Here is a 27,752-nt window from a genome sequence, read left to right as displayed (position 1 = left end):
AGGAAAAATATTTAGAGGCCGGTAAAGAGAAGATAATCAACGACCTTAATAATGTCAGTTTCAGTAAATGGGAGGTGAGAATAGAAGAGAAACAATGTAGACCTCTCATTCCAGAAAGTGAAACAGAAAGAGAGTAGCTAGAGGGGAGGAGTGAGGTCAAGGGTTGACTAGTCTGCTCTAGAGAGATATGATCATTTTTAACCCTTGGGGGGAAAAATGAGTAGAGAAGGAAGGATAAAAGTACAGGACAAATGAACAGAGAGATCCAAATCTGGAGAAAGTGTGGAGAAAGTGTGGAGAAAGAGATGCAGCTATTGACTGTTGGTAAGGAAGCTGAGAGGTGCAGCCCCTTGGAGGGCAGTGTGGTGGTTCCACAGGAGGCTAGGGGTGGGGTTGCCATATGATCCTGAAACCCCATTGCTCAGTATATACCTGGAGGACCTGGGTATGGGGACCCGAATGGACATTTGCACACTGGGTGTTTTATAGTGAATGTGTTCGGGATTTGCAATGAATGGAGGTGGTCTGAGGGTAAAACAACTAAAGAATAGAAGGAGGAACTGTGGTATATACATACAATGGACTAGTGAATGGTTGCAAGAAGCAATGAAGTTGTGAAACATGCAACTAAGTGAATGAAACTTGAGGACAGTATGTTTAATGAAATGTCAGAAATAAAAAGACAAATATTATCATGCCTCACTCATATACACTAACTATAAAATACAAACGCGGAGATTTGAAGTTGAGAGCATGGGTTATCAGGTTAGGGCTTATTGTAAAGGGTACTAGATTGTAAACTCTTACAACCATCCCAACTATTCCAGAGTTGTAACTGTTTTTTCTGAGTTCTGAGATATTGAGCTATTTGTGTATAACCTCGTCGTTCCCTGAAACTTTGGGTTATTTATGTGACACCTGAGACTCAGAGTTAGATCTCTGAAGCTATGAAAGTCAGCATTATCCCATATAACCACCATTTAAAAAGTTGAAAAAGTGATCAGATTTTGACTAAAGATATGAATGAAGCTTATCTGGATAAGACTAAGTAAAATCAGAATACAGGGTAAAGGATGATTTGGTTTATATTTTAAAACTTTAACTTCCGTGTGAGATCAAAGGAAGAGATGTTTATTGGTGCAAAAATTATATTTTGTGTAGCACATTATCTAATTTACCTTGTACAGTTTATTTGAACACTGTAATTACATGGAATCTTGAATAGGGTGTGAGATTTTGTTGGTTTGTACAGGTTAGTGTGATGTCCCAATATGTTACTGAGCAATTTGGACAGAGAATAAAAAAGTATTTGCAAAGTCCCCTTGGGGGATTGGGAAGAAAGGAGGAAATATCCAACTTCTCCACCTGGGGAGTTCCTGATATTCTCGCAAATAGTGGGGACAACCAATTCAATAGGCTGAGCCCTCTACCTTGGGGTTCACCCCTATGAAACTTATTCCTGCAAAGGAGAAGCTAAGCTTACTTACGATTATGCCTAAGAGTCACCCTCAGAGAACCTCTTTTGTTTCTCAGGTGTGGCCTCTCTCTCTAAGCTAACTTGGCAAGTGAACTCACTGCCCTACCCCCTAAGTGGGACATGACTCTCAGGGGTGTAAATCTCCCTGGCAATGTGGGAAATGACGCCTGGGAAGGAGCTGGAACCTGGCATCAAGGGATTGAGAAAGCACTTGTGACCAAAAAGGGGGAAGAGAGAAATGAGATAAAATAAAATTTCTGTGGCTAAAAGATTTCAAACAAAGTTGAGAGGTTATACTGGACGTTATTCTTATGCATTATATAGGATATCCTTTTTTAGTTTATGGTGTATTGGAGTGGCTGGAAGGAAGTACCTGAAACTGTTATTCCAGTAACCTTGACTTCTAAAGACAACTGTGTAACAATATAGCTTTTACAATGTGACCACATAATTATGAAAACCTAGTGGCTGACACTAGTGGCTGACATTCCCTTTATCCAGGGTATGGACAAATAAAAAAATAAATAAATAATGGGAAGGGATATGGGGTAAAAAAGTTGAGTAGATGACAATACTAGTGGTTAATGAGAGGGAGTAAAGGGTATGGGTTTTTTCCATCTTCTTAGTTTTCCTTTTTCTGGAGTGAAGCAAATGTTCTAAAAATGATCATGGTGATGAATACACAACTATGTGACAATATTGTGAGCCAATGATGGCGTACTTTGGATGGACTGTATGTGCATGAAGATATCTCAATAAAAATATTAAAATAAATTTTTTTTAACAGTACAGGGAAAAATATAATAATGATAACTGCAGAGCAAGTAGTGGGAGTGGTGGAATAGGTGGGAATGAAAAAACTGTCAGCACTGAAGTGATACATTGAAAAGAATGGAAAAAGTTAGTTAAAAATAACAATAATAGCTGATGAAACTTTTTATTCCCCCACTATTCATATCTTTGACATCTTTCCCAGGCATGGAATGAATTTCCCTATCCTGCCACATCACCTTGGTCTTACTGGAACTTCTCATTCTTATTCTAGAGAAGAAGTATGCGTCCTCTGTGGCCGGCAGAATAATGTTCCCACTCAGAGATGTCCATGCCCCATCCCTGAGACTGAGAACATGTTAGGTTGCATGGCAGAAGAAATTAAAGTTGCAACTAAAGTTGTTCATCAGCTGACTTTAAAATAGGAGGATCATCCTAGATTTCATGGATGACCCAATATAATTCCAAGAGTGCTGAAAAGTGGAAGTGGGAGGCAGAAGAGACAGCATCAAGCGATGCGATGGGAGAGATCTGATCAGATACTGCTTGCCTTGAGGATGGATGAGGGGGCCAAGGAAGAAAGTACATGGCCTCCAGCAGCTGGAGCAGGTAAGGAACAGATTCTCCCCTAGAGCCTCCAAAATGGAAGACAGCCCTGCCAACATCTTGATTTTAGCCCAGTGAGAACTGTGCCAAACTTCTGACCTCCAGAACTGTAAGTTAATAAATGTGGGTTGTGTTTTAAGCCACTGCATTTTGGTAATTTGTCATGGCAAAGTAAGAAAACTAACACACTACCCAAGAGCAGCATCTTAGTGGTAACATCATGGATGTTGTCAAGCATCACTCAGCACTTCACTTGACAAGTAAGTCTCCATTTTAACAGGAGCAGTGCAGCCTCCATCAGATTTGTATATCCATGTTCTAGAAGGTTCCTTCTGTAGAGTTCTGCTGCCAAAAAGCAGCTGGAAGTATCTGTTCTGTTCCACTCTGCCCATTTGTTCCTGGTTACTTATGGCCACAGTGGAAGAATCATCTGCAGCTTTCCCTCTCTTGGAAGGGATAAGAGAACCATTACTTAACTTGAGCAAAAATGAATTTACAAATGGTTTGCTAAGCCCAGAGCTCCAGAATTTAAAACTGCCATCTAAGAATGGCAGTGTCATGACAACCTCAAATTAAGAGCTAGAGTTTCACATAAAACTTAGAAAACATGACCTCCTGAGAAACTATCACACAATATAATATAACCTTACTTACTCTATGATTCTTCTGGTCATGAAACCTTGTCAAAATTGCCTCTCAGATGTCACTTCTTTCCATGAATCAGATTTGCCTATTTAGCACCCATATAAAATAGACACTGAGTTTTCACCTAGTTGGAAGGCAACATGATGTTAAAAGTGTGGATTTTAAGCTTAGGGCCATCACCTTGCTTTATCTTACATTCATCTGAATACATCTCTCTAAATTAATGCAATTCTCAATAAAGAGTGGGAAAATGAAGTCAAGAAAATGATACCATTTAAAATGATATCACCAATGTCCTCTAATCTGACAAAATGAGCTCCCTCATAAGAATCCACCAGGAAAATGACATTAAGAATGTACATAAAGCTTATTAAGGATTTTGATGAGGATTGATTTCATGTAGCTCATAAAATCAATTAATTACATCACTCTACTTCTAAAAAATCATGGGGTTGGAGAATGCATCAGGAATGCCCAAGCCAGAGAGTCAAAACTTCAGGCATAAGCAAACAATGTATTTGCTTTTAATAATGAAAAAATACAATGTCCAGTGGTATTCAGATAAACACACCAAGAAACAGCTATTAAAATAATGAAACTTGGAGAAAAACTAAAGAATATAGGGATACAGAAAATAAACTAAACTAAACAAATACATGGATTTGGAGTCAGGAAAAATCAAGCTTGGGACTAGGTTCCACCACAAATTAGCAATTTACTCAATCTCACTTGATTCTCAATTCCTGATTTCTAAAAAAAGTAATCTCTCCTCGTACTTTTATTGTGGAGATTACATAGGATAAGCTTAGTGCAAGCTCAAATAACCCGATAAATGTTAGTGCTTTTAACATTACCATTATTGCTACTAGGACTTCTTAGGAAAAGCAAATGACGTGCAAGAAGAAAAGTAATGAGGCAGGAAAAATTAGCAGCATGCAAGTATCATGACCTTCTCCTCCTTTTGGATTTGAAGAAGACTTTGTATTTTACCTGCTCACCCCTCCTAAGACCCGTATGGAATGAAAAGGTGGATGTAGCATAGGAATACTAATAGATTTACCTTTAAAAGGGCCCAGAGACAGAGAAGAACAAATTTGGAAGAAAGAGGGGTATATGTGAGCAGGAACAGTAGGTGAATGCAGAGCAGCCAACCTTGACCTGCTGCAGCAAAGAAAAGGAAATTCTTGGTAAAGCCATGCCCCTCTATTCAGTGTTACCTCTAACTTCAGAAGGTAGGGAGGCAATTGATCATGCAAGCAGCAAGCCTTTCAGGAGAAAAACATGCTTCTCATGCAGGAGACAGAATAATTTTTTAAAAAATCACCAGGATAAATCTTCCCAGGACTAAGAAAAGATATAGGTCATCAAAATGATGCCAGATAGAATTAATAGATCCAGAGGTACCCTAGTGAAAGTGTTAAAGCACAAGAATAAGCATAAAACCATATAAGCAATATAGCAGAAAACTTAAATGATTAAGGGGGAAAGTCAGGGTCATCAACCCTATAAGCTAGAAGAAGACAGAGCAATGTTTGCACTTTTGAGAGGGAAAAGATTGTAATCTAGGAATTGTGTCCTCAGTCAACCCAAATGCAGCAGAAAGATATGCTCAGGGATGCTGCGAGTCAGGAAGGAAACCACCCATGCACTCTTTGGGAAGTTCAGGAAAAGGGGACAGGGGTGCAGAGGAGTGATGAAACTAAATAATAAATAGACAAGATATCATACAACTACTTTTTGTAGGCTAAACTTATATATTTCATCTCAGTACACAAAGATGTACAGATATTTGGTAAAATATTATATAATGCAAAAGAACCAAAGAGAAAGTGAGCTGAGGGTAAAAGAAGAGAAAGATACCAGCCAAGTAAGGGGCTCATCAGATGCCTGAAACGCCTGCTATACAGTCCAAGGTGGTTGCTAGAAATTGTACCTAATCTTCCTACTAGCCAAAGGAAAGGGTGACCATGGTCCATAGCAAGTTTCATGGTATCCATAAAGTAAGTTTAAACCTCCACTCCTCTGGTACAAATACCAGTGGAAAGAGAAGCCCTGTGTTAGGGACAAGCAAGGAGGATGTGATGATAAAAGGGTAGCCCGAGGAGGACTTTATGTAATGGAACACTCTTATGTCTTGATTGTGGTGTGATAAAATATTTTGATCTATGCATGTGATAAAAGGGCATAGTACTAGACACATGCAGATGAGTGCATGTAAAACTGTTGAAATATGTGGATTGAACCAATATCCATTTCTTGTTTTGATACTGTCCTATGGTTATATGAGAAGTTACCACTGGCAGAAATTAAGTTAAGGTTATATGGGACCTCTCTGTGCTATTTTTTTTATTTTCTGTGATCTACAATTATTTAAGAATAAAAGTTAAAAGGGAAAAAACCAACCTGCATGAAAAAGAGCATTGGGCAGCCTGGTGGGAAGCATCCTTGGAAGAACTCTGCAATACAGCGAGTGCAAAACTTTCTGTGGCTGTTTTTTATAGATGTCCCAGAATGCAAGTAACAGAGATGATGCCAAGTTAAATTCAACAGTAGCAGTTCTCTGGCAGGTCCAAATAATGGGACCCCAAAATTGAGATATCTGAGAGATTAGTCAAATGGAGGACTAATTTGTTTAACTGTTTCAAATTTTTGCTTTCGTACTTTCATCAACATCTCACTTATTTTTATTTATGGTTCATACTCTCAAAGATTGCAGTTGGGTCGGATGAACTTAATGGAATCCTAATACCCACTATAGAGATTGCCTCAGTAAAAAATTGAAAACAAAATGGACTCTGAAACTGCCATTTGCATTTTTTTTCCAGAATTTTGCAATAGATCACAGAGGCATTAACTACCAGACACAATCTATCAGCACAGAAGTCCCAAGCTTAAGACCCATAGTTTTTCCAGTTTCCCACCCAAGAAACACTTTTTCTCTATAAGCTGAACCTGTGTCTGAATTCTCAAAGGGCATTCACATTAGATTACTGGGCTCCAAGTCAAGTGCTCAATCGGTTCTGGAGTGGGAAACCCGAGATTCAAGATTTCTAACAAGGTCCTGGTGCTGCTGATGAAGTTTCTAATGAGCTACTCTCACAGCCACTGGACTGAACCTAGCAAAGCTGGAAATACCCCTCATGATCCTCTCATTCTTAGTTACAGTAAAAAAAAAAAAAAAATTCAGAACTTCTAACCAACAAACCTTCTCAAAATACAAATATGTATTTGACAGGAGGCTTAAGAGGTGGTCTCCAGTAAATTTTGACTTAGTGTTCTTCTGTGGTTCCAATTTGGAAATAACAGTACAATTTATCCTGTTTCCATACAGAACGTACACCCATGAGTTACGTGAGCCTTTACTTTCCCCACAGAGAGATGGCAAAACCAAGGCATCGAGAAGTTAAATCTCTTTCCCAAAGTCATACACCTAATAAGAGAGGAGTCAAGATTCAAACCCAAGTGGACTGACCCAACAGTCCAACCCTTAAACTTTCAGTTACTCTGCCTCTTTGTGAAGGGATGTGTCACCATTTTTACTACACTAAAACACTGTCAAAGCGTAAACAAAGGATTAGCAACCTCGCTCTGTTGTTTGGGGTTGAGGTTGGTCATAGTGTTCTATTTACTATTGGATACTCATAAATAATTTTGAATTATCTAGATGTTACCCATTAACAAAAGAATACTCTCACTTGCTTTGAGCCCAGCTCAAGAAAAAAAAGTCTGTTATGTAAATGTCCTAATATAAGCATGGCTTTAGGCATGCTTTTAAAATTGCCTCTCAGCCTGACTATTGCCATAATCTCAGTCCTCATATGCAATTTTCAGCAGTTTGCATAGTTCTAAGTCTCTTTATGGAAAAACTGCATAAATAAGATGTTCTCCTTATGTAACACTGCATCCTGTAATGAGAATGTTCCAAAGAGTCCCGTACCAAACCCCAGCCATCTCTTCTCTTTGCTCCCATCAATTATTAATTGTAATGGCAAGTGTGACACTTTCAGAGGCTTCAAATATAAATGACACCATCAGGAGAAATCTTTCCGATTGTCATTTTGGCAGGAGCACTCCAGTGATACATGCAAGAGTTACAACAGTGGGCAAGAGGTAATGAACACCTTGGCATCAACACCTAAGTCAAGTCACCCAGAGAGAAGAACTGAGATTTGCTCAGTTCTAAGATTGATTCTGCCTTTCTAGTTGCCTCTATCAGTCAAATATTTTAATGTTTGAATAAATGGGTTAATAACTGGAAAACTGGCTAAAACCAACAGAGGCAGCTATAATCACAGACGCCATGTATTCTGCCCCAGAGAGTAGAGGTGAGAGATAGGATGCAGAGTACAGGTATCAGGCCAAGACTTGAGGTGCTGTTTGCTGAGAGCCCCCTAAATAGGGGAAAAGGAAAAGGACCCAGGAGCCTGGGACCCTACTGTCTTTGCCTATGCCGAGAATAATGTCAAATCTCAGGCAAGACCAAAAAAGTTTAATTTTAATAATGAATGATGATAACTTTCTTCTAAATTTTTAATAACTGTAAATCAAAAGCCACAACCTTAAAGAAAGTTCTTTACTATAATACCAACCAAAATATTAACGAGTTAAAACTCCTATCATGACAAGCATGTTTTTATTAGCATATATGGAATAGACTTAAGGAATAACCACATCCTTAATTTCAGCTTAAGGATCTTAAGACTGAAAAGAATCTTAAGCACTGGCAATAATGGATTCAAAGTTAAATAGAAATAAAACCTTTAATTATTCATCCAAATCTTCAGTGTTTCTATCTTGCTTCTAAATAATACAGGTGATGAGCCTGTTTTAGCAGGTAGAAAGAACTGAATGGACCACAATACGTAAAATAAGTTAAATATACTTTTCTTCTTTTATTGTCAAAAAATATTTAAATGCATTCTTTCTTAATGTAAATTTTTGTTTCACAATAGTCTTGCTTTAAGAAAAACTGTTTTATTGTGTTCCAGTGGGTTCAAGACTGTAGGCATGAGTTAGATATTTGGTTGCAGAGTTACAATGCCAGTAAATTTTTAGTAAAGTTCAACTTGGGGAAATTTTTTACTTCTGTCTATTGGGGAAAATAAAAATACCTGGAATATATTTCAAAGAACTCGAACATCTAGAAAAGATTCTTACCTTTCTAAATAAATCCAAATGAGTACTACATATATCTGCGAACTCTCATTTTGTTTATCTCCAAATCTCTTCAAGAAATCTAAAATTTTGTCTTCCTTTAGTTTCAAAGCTCCATAGAAAAGCTAAACAATGCTCAATCTCAGGAACACTAAACTTACATCCATTTTACAAGTTACAATTGCAAAGCTTATGGAGAGAGGAAAAGCAAAAGTTAGTAACATACCAGTGAAGATTTATCTGGCAGGATCTTCTTTCATATCAAAGACGCTGCTAGCCTTTTCTACTAGCTGGAGGAACACAGATTTTATAACTTGAGCTCTGTAAGCTCCGCCCTCTCCTCTCAGATTCTTTTACAAGACAGAACAAAAAACTTAAAGACTTTTAAAGCCATGGCTTATGGTAGCAATCTAGAAATCAACTGTTGGTGAGGAGTGCATAATTATAGAACATAGTATTTTAAATGCTGATAAAATTATAATAGAAAATCCCCACTCCTGGGTTGCCAATACTACTGTGGCATTAAATCATACTAAAGGTTACTTTCTACAATTAGTAGCACATTTCAAAAACCACAAGCGAAATAGAAAATGCTCATTATGGAAAGAAATGCCAAGATTAATTAATACTCTAAAAGAGTATTAATCTAATAAAGTTTAGGGGAAAATAAAGGAAATTTTACAAACATTGCTTTTGTGCAGATTTTGTTAACTTGCCCTACACCAACACGTGTATATTCAGCATTGAGTTACATAGACTGAGGTCAGAGGGTAGCTGGAAGCTGAGTAAGGCCAGCTTTAATAATTTATAGTTAATCTCCATGCCCTTTCAAACTGAACTTTGTCTTTATAAAAACTCTTCTAGGAGAAAAGAAGCAATAATTACCAGTGGGCAGCTTTCAGTCATCTTATTTTAATTAAGTGCCATGACTGTAATCGTTTTGTTATAACTAGTGCTTATTGAGTGTTGGTTGTCATTTCTATTATGTATTTATATATGAAGTATAAGCTACAGGTAAGTAGAAATAGGATAGTATATTTTATAAGTTGATGGTACAGTACATACAATTGGAAAGAGATTAGAAAGAAAGCATATGGTGTGTGTCAAGGGACATTTTTGTGAAGGCAGGGGGACTTGAGCAAGTCTACAAGGATGGCATATAATTCAGGGGACATATTCAAGTCAGGGAGAAAATTCCACTGGCAAAGAGAAACAAAAGAGTTAAGGCAGGTGCCACAAACTCAAATACATCAATGGTCAGATAGATAATGAAAATGAATGGAGTGGCCAAGTATAAGAAAATAGGGATTGGTGAGGGCTATGGATAACTGGACATGACACATCTGAATGAGGGCCCATGTGAGAAGAGATCAAGCCAGAGACAGAGAAATCTTAAAATCACCCTTGAAGTGGATCCTAGAACTAAAAATTCCCCAACCCCCACAATTTCCTTTCTTATACCCCTGCCATACTCATACACACATGCTCATGTAGACAGATCCAGCAGATCTAGTCCTCATCTTCCTTAGCCTGCCATGTACATAGTATCCTACCAGGTATGTTCAGTGTTATAAAAGAACGGGAAAGCAGAACCTAAAATCTAATTTGAACACCAAATAAGTGAACTGGAAAAAAAAACTAGAGAAAGAAAATTCTAGACACTGACATACAAACTGCATACTTCTATGCTAGGGAGAAAAAACAGATTCAAATGATCACTGTGCATGAAATTGATCAAGGCATACTCCTGCAGAAGACTGAGCTGCCATGGTGCCAGAAAGGAGGCTGATGCCAGGGTAGGAGGTGGGAATGAGCAAAACTAGGCAAAGAATGTCACTCATATTGGATGGAATACTATACTGCCATTTATGTCAGATTTGGAGCTGTATTACAGGGAAAGATCTAAAGTACCTGTTGCCAAATGATTGGTGTAGGTTACAAAACACAATGGATAGAGGGGTGCAAGGTGGTAGAATTCTCGCCTGCCATGTGGAAGACCCGAGTGTGATTCTTGGTCCATGCACTTTCCAAAAAACGAACCAATAAGCAGAACAAACAAACAAAAAACAAAAAAAATTCAACAAATGGTGCTGCAATAATGGGATATTCAAATGGAAAACTAATGAAATGTGACCCCACCATATAGCATACAAAAAAAACCCCCACAATGGACACTTTCATTTGGGTTTCAAATATACCTAGAGTGAAAACCACTACCGGATGAGAATGACGTGCAGGGGTGAGTTGGGGAGAAACCCAGAGCCAGGGCAGAAGGTTCTGTGGCACTGATTATCAGAAGTCTGACTCAGAATTTTAAGGCTGGGCTGGGGGGTTAGGTTTGGTGTGGCAGGCAATCTCACGGAGGTCCTTAGTAAAGAGTGAGAGAGATCTACACTGAGCTACAACGGTCAGTACTGCAGGAAAGGAGGGAAGTCGCAAGGAGGGTGTGGTCCCAGGCGGTTCCATCACTAAGCTGGTGCTCACCGAGCATGAAGACGGGGTCTAGCTCCAGGGATGGAAGCTGCGCCCACTCTGTGCTTCCTGCAGCCAAGGCTCGGCCTTGCTGCCTCCCACAAATACTGGATTGGACCCTGCAGATTGGGTATAGAAGGAGTTACCCACCCCCTCCTACTGGACAACTGGAACCACCGAGGGTACCCTGGAAGGGCAAAGCATTCTGACGCAAGCCTCAATCCCCGAACCCCATCTTCAGCTCTGCTCAGTGAAGCAGTTCCATCTATGACTCAGCAACGTCGGCCATAAATAGAACTTTTAGAAATAGCAGGTGCCAAGCTACCCTGTCCAATGTCTCAAAGTGAGACTAATAAAGCCAGAGTAGACTTTCTCATTCCTGTTCTGTTGATTCATTGATCAAGATCTTTGTTCTGTTCCAATTTTCAATCTTATTCCAAACATATTTTATCCACACACTCACACACAAAAGTCTCATCTGCCCTAAACAAGTTCCATTCAAATGATGGCTTCAGCGATACCTACAAGTTCTAAGTGAAAGGACCTCTGCTGTTCATAAACGTCTCCACATGTTGGGATGCATACATAACTGTGTGTAGATATAGAGATATGTACACACATATATATAACCTACATATTTGCCATTTTACCCAAGACCCAACAAAATGGCCAAATTCACCTCCCATGAGGTTTGTTTAAGGCTATGTTTAAAGCTACATTGCTGCACTATCTTTCCAGGGCCAGAAGGTGACATCCCTGAGCAAACTCTGAGGTTGAAGCAGAGACATTTCCACCAACCCAGATCCTCAAAGGAGGTTTCATAGGAGAAGAATGTATCTTAAAATTCTTGTTTATTCCTACAGAACTATCTTTGTCCCCTATGCCAAGTAGCACCCAGAAGCGAACATCTCTGCTGAATTTGTAGTCCAGGATTCTTAGCCTCTCTCCCCATCTTTGTCCTTGGAGAAAGCAGGTCGACACTGAATGAAGCAGGCTCTGGGTCTGACGCTTTGCTACCTGTGTGGCCTGGGAGTCCCATGCCTGGGCAGTAAAGTGAGTTGCTATCTCCCCTCATCCTGTGGCTCAGGATTTTGTGGGGGAATCTGAAAAGGGCCTGCGCGTGGTGAATGCACCAACCCGTCTTAGGATCCCTCCTTCCTTAAATCCCTTTTGTCCACCCAATTCCGTGTTCATGTGTCTGGGTGAACTTTGCAGAAAATGGCAGGAAAGGGGGGCCTTTCTTCCTGTTGCCCAGCCCCCCTGGAAGAGTGAAAAATCCCTATGGTTGGGGATTGAATCATGTCCCCCACAAAAGTCATTTTCAAGTCCTAACCCCCAGGGCAGTGAGTGTGAACCACTTAGGAACAGGATCTTTGAATATGTCAAGGTGAGTCCGAATGTGAATAGGTTTTGTGAATAGGATCTCCAAAGATCCTATTTAGATGAGGCCACATTAAATCAGGGTGAACCTTAATCCAATGAGTGGAATCCTGATAAAGAGAGGAAATCTAGAGAGAGACACAGACGGCTAAGCAAGAGAAGTAAAAATCAGAGGAGACAGGCATTGCCATCTGATGGAGGCAGAGATACATTTACAAACCAAGGAACACCAAGAGTTGCCAACAAGCTACCACCAGAATGCTATAGACTCCAGGAGAAGGCAAGGCCTATCAATACCTTGATTGGAGACAATAAATTCCTGTTGTTTGGGTGGTGCGATGGTGGCTCACCAGGCAGAATTCTCACCTGCCATGCCGGAGACCCATGTTCAATTCCCAGTGCCTGCCCTTGGGGGAAAAATTCCTGTTGTTTAAGCCAACCCATTCTGGTATATTTGTCATAACAACCCTGGGCAAACTAAGACGCCTAACAAGAAGTGAGTGTCATGTACTTCCCAGTAGTAATTTTCAGTGTCTAGTCCACAACCCTTGTGTAGCAGCATTGCAGGGGCACTGGATAAAAATGAGTAGGGAGGTAAAACTGAGAATTTGGGTCTACAAGTTCAGCAGGAAAGCTTGCTTCTGTACTCTACTTATCTCAATAGGGCAAGAAGGATCAAAGGAGCAAGCAAGCATTTAAATTACCATTATTCTCCTCTGAAACCTACTTTGAGGATCTTCATAGGTAGAAATGCAGATAAGTCATCTCTGGCTCTGGAAGATAGTGCTGGTCACCCCAGATCTGTTAAACCAGCATCTCTGAGCAGGGCCTGGGGAATCTGATTATCCAGTTCAGCAGAGTTTGAGAGCCACAGTGCCGAAGACACAAGTGCCATCAGAAGATATGGTTTGCCTCCAGCTGGAACAAGGCAAAAATTAGACTGCCGGGTGGTGGCTCATGTGGAGTCCAGGCATAAAAGCACAGCAGGCAAGATTCAGCAATGATTCAGAGAAGTTCCCACATTTGCAGGGGAGATGCTCTAATTTCAGCCCTCCACCCCGGCTCATGTCTGGTGTGTAATTTCTATTCCTAAGCACCCTAAGTAAACTATACAGAACAGGTCCAATTGTGATGAGTTTTAGGTTCCACATCCAAGTTATTTCACTTTATTTAACTTAACAGACAGCTCAAAGACGTTAAGCTCTTTGTGTTTCAGGGGTCATTAATAGAACTAGGATAGAGTTTTTGCTCTGTTTTGATGTGTTATAAAGTTACCAAGCCAGGTATTAATTAGTCCTTCTACTGCTAAAACATTCTTGGCACTGCCTTAGCCATGGGAATATGATAATAAACAAGACAGGTTCCAATCCTAATGGAGACTACGTTCCGGTCAGGGAGACAGGTAACAAATAGAAATAGAATGTCCTGTGGTGCTAAGTGCTATAAAATACTAAAGAAGGGGAAGGGGCTGGAGTGACAAGGTGCTCTTTCAGATCAGTGGCCCGGAAAGGTTTGTCAAGCTAATAACTGTGCCAAGGGAAGAAAGACAAGGCAAAAGAGTCAGAAGTTAGATTATTTGGGGTCTAATAGACCCTTGTAACTATTTTGGCTTTTATTCTGGGTCTGATGAGAAACCCCTGGGTAATTTTTGCAGGGCCAAGGAGTGCTTTGGGTAGTCTCTGAAAGATTCCTCTGACAGCAGCATGAATAAGTGACCAGATGGATGGGCAAGAGTGTCCACAGGATGCCATGCTACTGCCATGGTCCAACCTCTGGATGGGGGTGGCTTGGACCACCAACAGTGGGGTCGTGGAGGGGATGAGGTGTCCTCAGATTCAGGAAGTGTTCTGAAGGCAGAGAACTGGCACGATTTGCCAATGGATGGAGGTGTGGGCTTGGGTGGTATGTGAGCAGTGGCACATACACCAAGGTAGGAAACCTGGAAGAAGGGCAACCTCAAAGACAGGGCTAAGTCAAGAAACTCAGAGCAGCGAGTAGGAGCTTTAAACTCTTACGTTCATGGAGGGCCTTCCTCAGAAGGAACTAAGAAGGGTTTTCTATATCAGGAACTCATGGTGCATATGGGACTCGACGCTGGGAGTGGAAACAGGAATGAACAGTAGATGATAAAGACAGAAACAGAGATGGAGGTGGAGGTGGAGGTGGAGATAGAGACAGAGACAGAGATGAGGGTGATAGAGAGACAGAGAGAAGATGACCCCAAAGCAACAAGGACCAAGAATAACTCAGATTCAGAGATCAAATGACTTGATGACCACTCACATAAATGTAACAATGACAATTCATCCTGTACTCTTATAGTAAATTGCTCAGAATAAGGTAAATTAGTGTCATCATTAAGTGCTCCATCTCTGGGGGCAGATTAAAGTCACTGTCCCACAGTGACCTTGGGCAAGGTTCCACACCTCCCCCAGCCCAGTGTCTTCACCTCCAACAGTTAATGCTGCCCATGAAGCTCGCCGCACAGTGTGTTGTGCACAGTGAAAAGTCATAAATGTTAACTGCTGCTGAGAAAAGAGGCAAGCTCCTTCTACAAGAGCATGCACTCCCTAACAGCCATCTGTAAACATCATTTGACAATCATACATGTTCGCTGATTTGAGCTCGTCAATCATGTTGATGAAAAAAGAATTAGAAAGAGGATAGATGACTTAAGCGTATCATTTCAGAGGGCCTCAGAGGAAAATGCATTTTAAAATCTGCACACAAATAGACAAAGGATAGCCACAAGTCTTTTGAGGAAATGTTTTGGCCTGACTCAAGCCCAAGTGGTCTCCAGCTCTTGTGTGTGAGAGAAATTGAAACTACTTTATGTATTAAAAATTCACATAGTAGTCAATTTGGCCTATATGACCTTGCTTTATCCCATTTTAGAGCTCCAGACAATAAGAGCCTATTTCTTCTTCCCTTTTATCCAAATTACTGAAACTTTGCTTGAGAAGTCAAAACAAGTTTTGAGCAACTTCTGACCACTTTTATGTGGTAACGGCATGGAGAGAAAAACACACTCCAGCCCCACAATGGGTTCAGAGAACTGCTCCATCTTGCTTCTGACTCGGGGGTTGAGACAGAAAGGATCCTTGAATGCAACTTAAAAGCATGGTAGCTGTGGGTGATGAAGTGTAATGGAAACGGGAACATGAAAAGCAACGGACAATTAGGATTATTAGAAGTATTAGCATCCCACAGAGCGGTCCCTGAGTGGAAAGGGTCAACTGTCAGAGCACAAAAATAGGCAAGTGACCCCAGATGGTGAATGAATGCTGGTCTGAAAAGTAACCTGACGGGAAAGACATTCTCCAAGAGGAAAGTGTACAACTGTATCCTGGCCCAGAGAAGCTCTGACCTTATTTGTTAATTCAATACTGACCGGCTGCCAGGCTCCAGGCTGGGGGCTGTGGATTCAAGTGCACATGAGGCATAACCTCTGCCCCCAAAGAATTCAGGTCAGTAAAAACCATGTTAGGTAATGAAGAAATAGGTGCCTAATATTATGAGATTCCATTCAAGGACCAAGGATAAATTTTCTGTTAAGTTTTCTTCCATATATGTCAAGCAAGAAAGTATCGGACCATTCACCCAATAAAGAATTCCTGTTTCTTACAGGTTTACAATCATAGTCACAAGCTCTGTCCACGTTTATGTGCATGTGTATGCTCTACCCATGACAATAGCTAGCATTTATTGAAGCGCGTGCTATGTGGCAGGCATGGGTCTAAGTGTTTTATACATACTCACTTATTAAGTCTCCCAACAAATCTATGAAGTAGGTACTAGTGTCATCATCCCCATTTTACAGATAATAAAACTGAGGCACAGGCAGATTAACTAATTTGCTCATGGTTATGCAACTAGCAGGTGGTGGAACCAGGTATGAAATGCAGGCTGTCTGATTTCGGAGTCCTTTTCTTGACTCTTTGCCTAACTGTCACAGGTGCACCTGTGCATGCATACGCACACACACACACACACACACACACACACACACACACACACTCAGAGTTACTCAGAGACAGAGGTACAGGGAGGAAAGTGAGCTCTGATGAAATTCAGAGAAAATGCATACTACTTTCAGCTGTCCTTTTCAGGTGTAGTTTTGCGACGAAGTTATGTTTTCATGAACCCAAGGATAGACCTTGACATCTCCAGTTAGTGCCTAATAAACATCTCAAACTTTATAGGTCTCAATTAGAGCTTTTGATTCCAAGCTACTCCCCAGCCCCTTAACCTGCATCCCTCCCAGACCCCTCCTCCCAAATCAGCTCAACACCTGACCACCTGCTGCTCAGACCAATCTCTAGAGTCATTCTTGGTTCTGCTTTTTCTTCAACCCATCCCTAATTCCTGTTGGCTCTGCCTCCAAATCATATTCAATGCACCCCATATCTGACTATTTCCCTGATCACTACCAAGGAAGACAAACATGGCACCCAACTGGACTGTAATTTGCCATTCTCCACCCCTCTTCCAAAGTCATCTCTTCCAAGCACTTGTCAGATCACATCATCCCCTTTTTAAAAGTGTCCCATTGTATTTAGAATAAAATCCACATCCATATGATGGCCTACAACAGCCTGCCTGCTCTGGTCCCAGCCAACTTCATCTCCCTTTGTTCTCACTGCAGGGCTTCTGCAGATTCTATTCCCTAGGCCCAGAACACTTTCCCTAGATCTTTGAATGCTGGGCTGCTGCAAGGTTCAGTAGGGCAGAGGTGAAGAGCTCAGGCTCTGGAACCTGACTGCCTGGGTTAAAATCCCAAAGTCACCTTTCATCTATTTGGTCTTCAAACTTAACATCTCTGTGCCTGTTTCTTCATCCAGAAAAATGGTGATGATACAAACAGTCTCTACTTATAGCAGTTAGATTCAGGTGTCAACTTGACCTGGTGATGGTGCCCAGTTGTTCTGTTGCTGTGGTCTTAGATCATCAGCATGTGAATCTCATATGTGGCTGATTACATCTGCAGCCAGCTAAGGGGAGTGTCTTCTGCAATGAGAGAGGCTGAAAAGGAGTGGTCAGAAGAAAAAGAAGGAGCTCAGCTCAGAACTTAGAGCTGGCTTAGACATTTGGAGATGCAGAAAGGAACCTCCCCAGAAGCCAGGAGAGAAGCCCAGCAGATATCACAATTTGCCTTCATAAATCAGTAAATTTGTAAGCAAAAAAATCCCTTTTATACAAGTCAGTCCATTTCTGATGTGTCACATTTCAGCCACCTTAGCAAACTAAAGCTGATTTTGGTACCAGAAGAGTGGGGTGCTGCTGCATTTGCAAATACCAAACATGTTTGGAGTGGCTTTTTAAATGATAAGGGGCAGATTCTGGAAGAATTATGAGGAATGATAGAGAAAGCCTAGATTGCTTGGAAGAAACTGTTGGTTAAAATATGGACTCTAAAGATACTTCCATTGCTGAGTGGAAGGAGGGCAACCTTGTTTTAAAGTGGTAGATAGTTTGGAAAAATTGATTCCTGGTGATGGAAGAGAGAATTGGAATGTGATGATATGGATACTTGGCTAATTTCCAAGCTAAGTGTAGTGCATGCAGCCTGGTTTCTCTTTGCAGCTTATAGTAAAATGTGACAAGAAAGGGATAGGCTGAGAGCTGAACTCTTGGGTGCAAAGAAACCAGAAATTGATGGTCTGGAAAATTCTAGGCTTCCAGAAAGTCACTCCAGAGAATTGTGCCCCATGTGAGAATTTATCCAAACCTGGCTCCAGTCAGCTATTACAGGACAAGACAGGAATAGAGATGGAGTTATCCAGAAAGGATTTGTGGAAAGTCCTTTTATGTAATGGCTTTCTTATATGCTGCAGCCGAGTCAACAATTTTTTTTGTGAAACCTGTATAAATGGGACCACTGCCAGTCTGAACTAAAAGGGACAGAAAAGGGACAGATTGAAGGAAGAATGGCCAGAGGCAGAACCATGGATGCTAAGCTCTGAAGCCAAGAAACCTAGAGCTGGGAGAGTGGATCCACCTATGTGTGTGGAGGGGGTGTGTTTGCCCTGGAGGCAGAGGGCGGGCATTCAGCCTCAATGTTCAGGAAGAGTTCTGGTGCCCCAGGCCTCAGAGAGGGTGAGACATGTTTCCCAGGGATTGGGAATGCCACCGCATTGTTCTCAAGGTGTTGAACATATGCCTCACATGTGACAGAGAATCCAGGTTCTACCTAGATGCATGAGGAAGTGGGGCTGAAAAAAAAGGTGGTCTACTCAATGTTCCCCAATGTTGCAGCCCTCATCCCAGTCCTTGGAGAAAACAAAGCTGCTATGTGGGCCTTTGGAAAGGGTAGGACTGCTGCTTTCTAAAATCCCTATGTTCTAGTTTGCTAGCTACCAGAATGCAACACAACAGAGATGGATTGACTTTCAATAAAAGGGGATTTATTTAGTTAACATATAGTTCTTCAGAGGAAAGGCAACTAACTTTCAACTGAGGTTCTTTCTTACATAGGAAGGCACAGGGCAATCTCTGCTGGCCTTCTCTCCAGGCCTCTGGGCTCCAACAACTTTCCCTGGGGTGATTCCTTTCTGCATCTCCAAAGGCCTGGGCTGAGCTGCAAGTGCTGAAATGAGGTATGCTGAACTGCTTGGGCTATGCTACATTGAGCTCTCTCATTTAAGCACCGGCCAATTAAATCAAACATCATTCATTGCAGCAGGCATGCCTCCTAGCTGACTGCAGATGTAATGAGCAACAGATGAGGTTCATGTACCATTGGCTCATGTCCACAACAACAGAACTAGGTACCTTCACCTGGCCAAGTTGACACCTGAACATAACTATCACACCCTATGATGAATGACTTTCAGACTTTGAAATCTAATGGAGTTTGCCCTGCAGGTTTTCACAATTGTTTAGGTTTAGTGATCCCTGTTTTCCTTCCAAGTTCACACTATAGCAAAGGGATCGTTTATCCTATTGTTTCTTCTTTGTGTATTGGAGGCAGATAACTTTCTCTAAGTTCACAGGTCCACAATCAGAGGAGAAGTTTGCCTTAAGACAGACCATACCTGTAATTGACTTCGATGCGATTTTATACTATTTTTGAGTTGGTATTGCACTTGTCTTGTTACTGAAATGTTTTTAGGCTTTTCTGATATTGTAATGAGATGAATGTACTTTGTATATGGAAAGATTTAATGCATTGTGTGCAGGAAAGATGAGCATTCTTAGGGAAAAAATGTTATTGTTTTCTATTTAAAGATTAAGCATGGTTTAAAGTGATGTGTATAGTTGCCAAGTAGACAAAGGGTAGACGGTTTAGTGGTTAGGTTCAGGTGTCAACTTGGTCAAGTGATGGTGCCCAGCTATTATGTTGCTGTGGACTTAAATCATCAGCAGTGAATTTCAAATATGGCTGACCATATCTGCAGTTGGCTAAGGGGAATGGCTTCCACAATGAATGAGGCTTAAGAGAGAAAAGTTAGAAGAGAGAGAAGCAGCTCAGTATGTCACAGCCTAGCTCAGCTGACTCAGACCCATACATTTAGAGGTGCGGAAAGAAATCATCCTAGGGAAAGACATTTGAACCCAGAAGCCAGGAGAAAAGCCTAGCAGATGTCATTATGTGCCTTCCCAAATCAGTAAATTTGTAACTAAATAAATCCCCATTATAAAAGCCAGTCTACCTCTGGTGTATTGTATTCTGGCAGCATTAGCAAATTAAAACATTACCCATGGGGTTATTGTAAGGATAAAATTAATTAACCCATGTAAAGCATTTAGAGATCAAGAGATGTTCACTGTATTGATGTTATTGTTGTTGTTGTGAACAGCAAATCAATTACAAGCTTGGACTCTGGAGAGTCAGACTACCACTCGCTACTGGCTATGCATGGTAGATTGAATTATGGACCCAACAAAGACATGTTCTCAATTTAATCCATGTTCCTGTGAGTGTGAACTCCTTTGTAAATAAGACCCTTAGAAGATGTATTATCAGTTAACATATGGACTTATTTGTAAATTTGATCTTCTAGGATCCTATTTATAGTGGTCCAGTGAGGATGGATCTTAATGCATATAACTGGAGGCCTTATTAATAAAGAAAGGTCATATACAGACACAAGTCAGCAGAAACCAGAAGAGCAGACACAAGGAGAGGATATCACTTGTGACAGGAGGCAGAGATGTGAGCCAAGGAACCCCAAGATCTGCAGCAAGCCAGCACCAGAACACTACAGATCTTGGTGAGAAAGTGTGGCCTCACTGATGCCTTGATTTTGGACTTCTAGACTCTGAAACTGTGAGCCAATAAATTCTTATTAGTTAAGCCAACCCACTGTGTGGTAGTTGTCATAGCAGCCCTGGCAAACTAAGACACTATGTGACTTTTAAAGTCACATGACCTCTCTCTGCCAAGCTTTTCCATTTGTAAAATGAAGATAATAATTGCACTATCCTCATATATATATTTTGTGAAGATTCAACACATAAAGTATTCACAATAATATCTGGCACACAATAAGTGCTCAAAAATGTCCACTGTCCTCATCATCTCAACAGTGTTCTCCTCATCTGAGTCTCTGTTTAACCATCCCCACATCCTAGAGGCCCTCCCTGATCTGGTACTCTGGTCATTCTTTGTCATATCACTGAATTTGAACTTCCTTTATTAATAAGGCCCCCAGTCATATGGATTAAGACCCATACTCATTAGACCACTCTAAATAGGATCCTAGAAGATCCAATTCACAAATGAGTCCATACATTAACTGACAAAATGTCAGGTTTTCCATATTGCATTGACCCCTATTTGGCATTAGCTTCTTCATTGGGATGTTATAAGTGTATCATTATATCTCTCCCCCTCTCTTTAATCCTCATGAGGACAACAGCTTTACTTTTTTCAGTACAATGTCTCCAGTGTGCAAAGCGGTACCTGGCATGAGGCAGAACTTAATAAATATCATTAGTTGAATGCACAAATGTCACAGAAGTCAGTTTTCCTTGCATGGAAATGCTCCTTTTGTACCAGATCCTTCTTGGTTTCCTGGGGTTGTTATTCTGCTGGTCAATTTCATGGGCAACTGGTCTATACATCAAATCTTAATGGAAGGCCTTGATAATTTAGTCCTACAAACAACATTTTTGCTATTCTCTAGTTGTTTCTCTGTGGAGGATGAGCAATTCAAGGGCAGTTCTTCCTAGGCAAATGTGTTCAGGCACACCCTCTGATATTTACCTTCTCTCTTTACTCATTGATTTATTCCCAACTTCATTATCTGATTCTCTCATTAATCTAACACTATTGAATGCTGGCCATGGACTGACTACTACTGAGCACTGAGTTTACAAAGACAAATACACCCTGATCCCTGCTTTTAGAGAGTCACATGCTAGCCTAGAAGGAAAAGAGAAATGGGTAATTAAAATACAGTGGGCTAAGCATACTGATAGCTGTGTGCACCGTATTCATTGAAGTCGAAGGAACAGGAACATTGGTCACGGAAATCTGAAGAACACTGCCCAGATTCTTGCTTGGGTGATTACATATAATTATTTCTAATTTACTATTATGATTCTTATCACAATTGCAGTAAAAGTAACACTCCTCCTAGGAACACCATCTGAACTGGTTGTATGTTCATTTATTTAAAGAACAGAATAAAATGCAAACAGTCTTGAGAAGCATCCAAATTAGTTTTCTGTGGTGATGGAATCATGTCCCCACTTCAAAGACGCCCATGCCCGAATCCCTGCAAACTGTGAATATGTTTGGTCGCGTGGAGAGGGGAAATTAAGGTTGCAGATAAAACTAGGGCATCTAATCAACTGCCTTTAAGAATGCGAGATGGCCCTGCATTATCCAGATGGGCCCCAAATAATCACAAGTGACCTTAAAAGTGGAAGTGGGAAACAGAAGAGGTCAGAGAAAGAGATGTTACATTGGAAGCAAGTTGAGAAAGATGCTACGTTGCTGACATTGAAGATGGTGGAAGGCAGTCATGAGCCAAGGATTGGCCTGACTGAGGTCATATGTCTACCCCAACCAATTACTGTTCTCAAGGAAAGCAACTCAATGATTAGCTTGAGCTCAGATCACAAGTCCACTGCTAGGGATGTTGCAGAGCAAGGATTACAAATTGGGAACCAGTGGGCTTAATCCAAACCGAAGATGTGGTTTTTGGGGTCAACATAGTGTTTTAAGATTTATGCTTCAATGCCTGTACTCTTTAGTTTCCTGCAGATCCTCCAGTAGAAAGTAGAGCTCTCAACTTTCTATTAAGTATTTGTTATACATAATACTTAATAGAAATATTGGAATACTAGAAGTATTAGAAAATAGAAAAATGCATTTCTAGAAATTTCACAATTTGTATATTCCAAAGCACACTGAAAGAAAAATAGCTACCATATAAACTAGTTCTTTGTTGGTAGGTGTGATTATGAAAACCTTCACAGTCTTTCATGATTTGCTAAGTTTCCAAAGAGCTTTTGTTCTTTATCATCTTCCCATATAACACCTACAGTCCAAGAGACATATGCACATCTTGGAGACAAATCTTTTATCATTATCAATTTAGATTTTTCAATGAATTTTTAAATACTAGCTTTTAGTAGTTGTACCACTTAATTTTCTAAATCACCCTTGGAGTAGGTATTATAATTGCCATTTTATAGATGAGATCATTGAGACTAAAAAGGATTAAGAAACTTGCCTAAGTTTATCCTAATTAGCAACTGTCAGGGCCAGGAATTGAGCCACAATTTGTTTGACTCCAGAAACCTTGACCTTGATAACAAGACCAGATTTTTGTTGTTGTTGGGTTTTTGTTTCTGTCTTTTTTGGATAATTTGTTTCACAAAGTTAATTCACAACACTAGCTTAAATCTCAATCACGGCTTTAAAGGTTCATTTCATTGTGGATCATATGTTTATGCTGTGCCAAATGGAACCATCAGTCAATAGGGCTTAAAACTCACTCTCGTGCCAACCCTGGCCTGGCTCCTGTACCTGCAAACTTCTGAAGAAATGGCACCTCCCTGAGGTCCAGTCGGAATCATGCTCAGAACAACAGGCACCTGAAGTGGTCTCACCAGTGCTCCCAGCCATCTTGGCCTTCTCTGGAGTCACCATTACAGGTCAGAAAGCTGGGCAGAATCAGAAGATAGAAAACAACCCCTTAGGCCCAGGCTTCTCAGATGCCCATACTGACAGAGAAGCACCATACTGAAAGCAGTTGAAAACAATTATTGAAGGCAATTTAAATTCTAAATACACTGAATTTTAGAGGAAAAAAATCTGCAATGAAATGATACTTTTATGAAAAATATATGAGGTTGCTTCCAGTAATTATAGATCAGTACGGATATGTTTCTTTCATTGGCCATTAATTTATATCAATTATTTATAAAGTTCTGTGATGCTGTGTGCTTAAACCCACTTAGGACTGGGTGCTTTAATGTGTTCTTTAAAGGGACAGATTATAGATTCTACTTCAAGGGTTTTTTTCCCTTTTTGTTCTCCTGTGACTGATACAGAATGAAGGAATAAGGAGTTGGGATCAAAATCAATCTGATCCTTAGAATGCAGTTATTCCTCACCCTCCACCTCCAACATTATGGTGAGAATAACTTTTCCATAGTTGATGGTAGTCTAAAGAACCTCCCTCATGGTCCAAAAAGAAGAGTATCTTAGGAATTGTCCTGGTTAGGATACACTTTCTTGGGTGTCCTTACCACACACTTAATTATAAGATAGATTCTCTCCGGGTTTCTTCATGATATCTGGTCATAAAACAGATGGAGACCATTCAGCCCAAGGACAACGTGAACTCAAAACTCAAGTCTGGATGATGATATTTAACATACCAATGTTTCATTCTGCTCTCTTTTTATTTTTGTGCTATCGTCTGTTCTTAGATCTTTCATGATTACAAAGGTGTGTGCTCTACACAAAATGGAAATTTCCTGAGTGTTAGCAAGGGACAATTATGAAAAACATGGTGAAGATCCACAAAAGTAGAAGTGGTGGCACTGGCAGAGTCTAGGATGGTTGCTTTAAGTTTAAGATGAGATAAAATGCATGAGCCCCTCACCAGAAATGTTTTTGCCAGGCTGGCTCAGCATTCTCAATCACAGCCCACCAAACAATCCCCTTCGGCCTTCCTAGCATCATCTGAATGCCATCACGTTGGCAGTCAGTGTGTCCTCTTCTCACTTCACAACTTATGGCCTTATGCCCGAAGCTCTTGTCAGGTTGACCATCACCTGATGCTTTCTTTTTCCTTCTCTCATGGGTGTGTTTGGTTTGCTCTCTCACCTGGGCATTCACCCTCCCACCTGCTTTCCCTGGCCAACTTCATCGTGAAGGGTCCAACCTGAGCCCCTCCAATTTCAAGGACCTTTCTCTGGTGGCCTCAGCCTGTTATTGCCTGTGATGGTTTGTCTCTGCATCACCTTGCTGAGCTATTGTGCCCAGTGATTTACTCAAACACTAATTTAGATGTTGCTGTGAGGAGATTTTCACATCTACAATCAGTTAACTTTAAGCAAAGGAGACAACTCTTGATAATGTGGGTGGGCCTTACATGTTGAAGGCCTTACGAGTAGCAACTGATGGTTCCTGGTGAAGGAGAATTTCTACATCAAAACCACAGATCAGCTCCTGTCTCCATTCCCAGCCTACCAGCCAGCCTATGGATGCGGACTTGCCAGCCCCTGAAACTGTGTGAGCCAATTCCTTAAAACCAATCTCTCTATCATGAGCCATTGATTATATGTGTGTGAAGATTCACAATAAAAGTATTTTTTTAAAAATCAAACTTACCCTCTCTTTCTCATATCTATCTCTCTATTTATACCATTAAATACATATCTCCAATTATATAAATATATCCCCTATTTTATATATGTATATGTATGTGTTTATATATATCCTATTATTTTGTTTTATATGCTATATGGAAGGGTCACATTTCATTATTTTTCCATGTGAGTATCACGTTATTGCTTCATCATCTGTTGAATATTTTTGTTTGTTGGTTTTTTTTGTTTGTTTGCTTTGGGAAGTGGGGGCTGGGAATCAAACCTGGGTCTCCTGTATGGCAGGCGAGAATTCTGCCACTGCACTACCCTCACACCCCCCTATTATTTTATATATATATGCATTTTCTATTGGTTCTTTTTCTCAGGAGAGCCCTAACTGGTACACCACCCTTTGCTTCCTGAGTCATACATCATGTAGACCATTACTGCCACTTCATTCATCAGTTTCCCTCACTCCTGTGTCCAAATTGTAATTTCTAAGAAAATGCATGCATCCTGCATCCTGGTATTCCCAGGCGATTACATGGAGAACACTTGGCATATGTTGTGAAATTGATGAACATCCCCTTAAACTTGCAAACAAGCAAACCTGGGTACACCTATGGGGAAGCTGCTTGTTGAGGACAAGCTCAGGAATGCCTTGTGGCAGGATTGGAATTCTTTTCTTCTGAATGAGTCAAACTCTATATTCTTTCCCCAAACTGCCTAACAAGGACAGTTTCATTTAAAATTTAGAAAGGTGATAGTAGTAATCCACTAAAAGAAGAGAAGATTTGAAGATAGTAAGAAAAGATGAAACATATGGTGTTGGAAATCACAGACTCTATTCAGTGAGAAAATACAATTGAAACTGAGAAGTAATACTATTAAAAATAATTATTCTTCAAATTTAAAAGTCCCTTATCAGTTATAAAGTATTTTTTAATATATTGTGCTTTTTTATTTACTTATATTTCAGTTAAATGCAGGACTGGATAAAATTAAATCCAGACTTGTGGCATCACAGTATGGCATGTAGGCCATATGGATAGTGCTCTAAGGGGTGAGCTTTAAAGCCAGGCTGCTGTGGCCCAATCTGCTGCACTGCAAACTAGCTGTGTAACCTTGGGCTTAGCTTCACTGTGCTCCAGTTCCTCTACCTTTAAAATAAAATTAACAATCACATCTTCCTTCTAGGGTGGTTGTGAGATATAAAGCAAGTGAACTCTATGGTTCTCAAACTGGACTGCACATTAAAATCACTGGGGAGTTTTTAAAAACTTCAAAGTGCCCTCCCTGATCAAAATGGCAGAGTAAGAAGCTTCAGGGCTCTATCCCCCCACAGAAGCTTTGAATTACAAATAAGAACTAACAGAAACATCTTTCTTAAAGCTCCAGAAAACAGTAAAAGGTCTACAGTATCAAAGCGAGCACCGAATCAAGAAAAGGCTACTTAAAAGCACCTGGCCAGTCTCTCCTATACCTCTCGCTGGCTTGGCACAGAGCTGGCCTGCACTCCCAGTGCAGATTCCCGGTCCCAGTTCCAAGGGAGCAGAGTAACCCTTGTGCACATGCTGGGAGCACATGTCTTGACCAGTCTGTCTGGTGGTGGCCTGAGGGACGCACAGTCCTAGATCTTAGCCTGGGTGTAGAAGGTGGCTCCCAGGAGCTCTCAGCAGAATGCTGTGGGAGAACAGTCAGGTCATGGCTACCTGGGGCAAGGGATTGCTGGCTGTAGGACATACAGTGCAGGGCTCAGGAAAGTGTTTCCTAGGGAAGAGAGGACATTAGGAACCATAGAAATGGAATTCATAGGGCCAGATACACATGCCCAAAATAAGATGAATACACAGAAAAGACCTGGGTGGCCCATACACTTTGGCCTGGAGCTATTCGCTAAACCCATCGTATGGATAAACTGTGAAGGACAGCAGTTGCAAAGGTCAATCTGCAAAGACTTGGAAATACTCTTCTTATTCTTCTTTGTTTCTTTAGTTAGCTCCTGACATTTAAGGAAAATTCTGTCATATCACCAGCTGGATACAAGCCCAAGGAACAGGTGCCTCAGAGTCTAAATTCCCAGTGATAATATATTAAAATATCAAAATGTTCAAGTTTCAACAAAACATTCAAAGAAGCAAGAGGTGATGGCCCAGGCAAAGGAGATTAAAGCATTAGAAACCATCAATGAGGAGGACCAAATCTCAGACATCCCAGAAAGTCCTTTTAAAAAATGTCCCTAAATATATTCAAAGAGCTAGAGGTAAACATGGACAGGGTACTAATGGAAATCAAGAAAATAAGAGATGAAAACAAAGAGAGCATCAATAGAGATGGAAGTTATGAAAAGGAACCAGAGCTGAAGACCACAATAACAGAATTCTAAAATTCCCTAGCAGGATTCAACAGCATATTGAAGCTGGCAGAAAAATCACTGAACTTGAAGATAAGACAAATGAAATCATCTAGTCTG

At 40.6% G+C, this 27,752-nt stretch overlaps 1 protein-coding gene across 11 annotated transcripts in view; it reads right to left on the bottom strand.

Moving 5' to 3' along the window:
- Positions 1-27,752, bottom strand: part of TRPM8 (transient receptor potential cation channel subfamily M member 8) — a 161,806-nt gene that overhangs the window by 104,262 nt on the left and 29,792 nt on the right. For 2 of the 11 annotated variants that reach the window (XM_077155505.1, XM_077155504.1), the window contains exon 2: positions 23,487-23,623. The exons of the other annotated variants lie outside the window; for them this stretch is intronic. The gene's annotated coding sequence lies outside the window, so the exon portion shown is untranslated. The remainder of the gene's footprint in view (positions 1-23,486; positions 23,624-27,752) is intronic. 11 annotated transcript variants of the gene reach the window in all.

The sequence above is a fragment of the Tamandua tetradactyla genome, chromosome 3 (assembly GCF_023851605.1).
Source record: "Tamandua tetradactyla isolate mTamTet1 chromosome 3, mTamTet1.pri, whole genome shotgun sequence".
NCBI lineage: Eukaryota > Metazoa > Chordata > Mammalia > Pilosa > Myrmecophagidae > Tamandua > Tamandua tetradactyla.
This window is presented reverse-complemented; position numbering and strand designations above follow the sequence as displayed.